Here is a 3,223-nt window from a genome sequence, read left to right on the forward strand (position 1 = left end):
ACAGATCTGAATACACACACACAGATCTGAATACACACACACAGATTGAGATACGCATTTGCAAATAATATTGCAACAGTAATAGCTCCATAGGGTGCAAACTAGCAACGACACATGCGTCGGTGTAGAAAGTCAATTGCGCCGGTCGCGAGATAGGGCCCTTCTTCTGTTTGGCGCACATGGCTAATTTGCATACGCGCACAGGACTGTCGGAATGGGAACATGTCGGACTGGCAGCATTACGGGGGCGCGATTACGGGCTGGCGGAGTTATATTTAAAAATCGCGTTCAAGTAAAAATAAATAAGAAAAGCGGAATCAATTTGTGGCGCTCGTTGTTCAATCTGTGGCGCAGCGCCACACATTGGCCTATGTGTGGGAAACACTGTACTTGAATAAGATTAAGTTGAAATAAATGAAGATAAAGATAACGTGTCGGACTGGCAGCATTACGGGGGCGCGATTACGGGCTGGCGGAGTTATATTTAAAAATCGCTTTCAAGTAAAAATAAATAAGAAAAGCGGAATCAATTTGTGGCGCTCGTTGTTCAATCTGTGGCGCAGCGCCACACATTGGCCTATGTGTGGGAAACACTGTACTTGAATAAGATTAAGTTGAAATAAATGATGAAGATAAAGATTGTAAAAGCCAACAGGGGTGAAAGTTAGGACCACAGTCCAGATTGTGTAGGGGGGGGGGGGGGGGGGGGGGTAATATATGTTAGCTAACTAGACAATCAGATGGACAGTGGCTATACAGTATAGCTAGTCTAGCTTTCCAACCCAATTTTGTGTAGCCCACCTTCGTGAAATGTGTGATAAACAGGAAAAGGTCCTGCCACACTTACCTGACAACTGGAATGGGGTAATTTTTGGGATTACTGTTGAACTACTATGTGTTCACCCGGCTATGAACTGAGACTTGATAAATCATATTATCAATATATAACATATCTTGCCTTTTCTCGCTATAGTGTAACACTATATAGTACCATTGATACACTTATTAATACTAACCGTCATGAAACGTATAGCAATACTAACCCACTCTATATATATCTCTCTCTCTTCCCCCTTACCTCACTTGTGAGGTAAACCATTACCAGTCATCAGCCATCCTTGTATTTGGCCCTCATCGCACCTGAAGTCCCATCCCTATGACTGCCCTACCATCGCCTGTTGCTGTCCCCTTGACCGGATTCCTGGCCTGCGCTGCCTAGCGATCCACTACTGCCCCATGACAATTCCTAATCCCTATGACAATTCATCCCTACACTAGACTATTTTAACTTTCTGACACTAAATGGGATTCATGCATTATCATACTGGTTAGGTAACCATCCCACCTCTTTGAAACATACACCCCAGGTGGCTCTAAACACCATGTTCTATTCTCTACACCTAACTAACCTATTCATTTATCATGTATACAAACCTCACTGCCCTGTAACTGACCCTAGGCAGATGGGTCAGGCCCTCGAGTCGTGGATCTGCTCGAGGTTTCTTCCTATATGTATCTCCAATTCTAGGGAGTTTTTCCTCGCCCCTGTTACTCATGGGCTCTCTCTGAATGTTCAATACTCTAAAGCACCGTGAGACGTGTAATGTCTTGGCGCTCTATAAATACAATTGAATTGAATGTTAACTTGTGTATAATTCCAATTTTTTATTGATATATTTGCATTTTATTTATATTAAGTTAAAATTTAGTTCCCCAGCCCCATTCGTCTTTGTAAGGAAATGTTCTATTTTGTCTAATTTTAGGCAAAGTATAAGACAATACTTTCTTAACAGTATAATTGGAACCATGAATAAGTTGTTCAAGTAACAATATTCAAATACTAACATTGTTGGGTAAGACAGAATTTGGTTTTATTCTGAATCCAGTGAAACAGATTGGTGGTTTTAGCTGATATAAAAACTTTCAGGTGTTTATTTATGTTTAAGTATTTGGCAGACGCTTTTATCCAAAGCGACATACATAAAAAATACATATAAAACAATCACTAACATAATCATTTAAGGGAAGAATGTAATACAAAATATCAATACAAAGTGTCAAGACAGAATAAACTGCTGCTGCAGCAACAGAGATACAGTCTATAAGTCCCTAAGATATATAGATATCTAATGTATGTATTATTTTTCCAATAGAAATCAATGAGCCTCTGATACTTTCACTGCATGCTTAAGACGTCGTAACCCAGTTTGTAACACACACACACACACACACACACACACACACACACACACACACACACACACACACACACACACACACACACACACACACACACACACACACACACACACACACACACACACACACACACACACACACACACACACACACACACACACACACACACACACACACACACACCTGCATGTAGTTCCGCTGATTATTTCGCGGGTCTCGGTGCGGATCGCGCTGCGTCTCCATTGAGCCTCACTGTGCTGCTGCTGCTCGCGCTCCGTCAGCTGTTGGCTCCACCACATCAAACAGGTTAGATTGAAAAAGACGCTGAGCCGTCTCCATTACACGGTTAATATTGACGTTATTTTAGTAGTTTAACCGAAACATGGTTAGAAACGTGCGGTTGAAGTTATAAAAGTAACTAATGATCCGTCTGGTCCTTTTGTTTTCCAGGTTGACCGTCGGGTTAATTAACGAACACTTTTTGAAGTAAAACGGCCCGCTACATCCGGACCTGCTGTGAGTAGGACACTTATTTATAATTTATCTTAATTGTTTTTTACTCTAGGCCTACTTGATAAGTTGAATAATAGTAGTTCTGGATGTATGTCGTCGTAAGCTGTTTTTAATTGAGTTAATTTATATTTTTCGCCGGGTGACGCGGCTGCAGATATTTATCAATTACTCCATGACGGAGTTGGCGGCGGAAGACGTAGGGGGGCGGGGCCATGACGTCACACAATGACTCCGCACTCGGTTACCGTCGTAGTTAGATGGGAAAAATAACTTATTTTAATAACTTATTTGGATTTATTGGATTAATCACTAATTAAAACACACACAGACACACACGCCGTAAAACTAATCTTGTTGCTCTCCTTCACAGCTCAAGAAGAAGAAACAGATTCTGTGAGTATCACGATCGAACCACGAAGAAGAAGAAACTGCGAACTGTAAGTCACAACATTTTCTTTTAATGCTGTGGGCTGACAGTGTTTAGTTTGAACCAGTTCTCAGGCCCCGCCCC

The 3,223-nt window shown here is 41.5% G+C and overlaps 1 long non-coding RNA gene across 1 annotated transcript; it reads left to right on the forward strand.

Annotated features, from left to right (window-relative positions):
* The first annotated feature begins 2,219 nt into the window (after positions 1-2,219).
* LOC311344614 lies at positions 2,220-3,223 on the forward strand. The gene is made up of 3 exons (XR_014633632.1): positions 2,220-2,505; positions 2,650-2,715; positions 3,083-3,223. It is a non-coding gene; the product is annotated as an uncharacterized lncRNA (long non-coding RNA).

Source organism: Micromesistius poutassou (genome assembly GCF_964030765.1).
Source record: "Micromesistius poutassou genome assembly, chromosome: 6".
In the NCBI taxonomy this organism is placed as follows: Eukaryota; Metazoa; Chordata; class Actinopteri; order Gadiformes; family Gadidae; genus Micromesistius; species Micromesistius poutassou.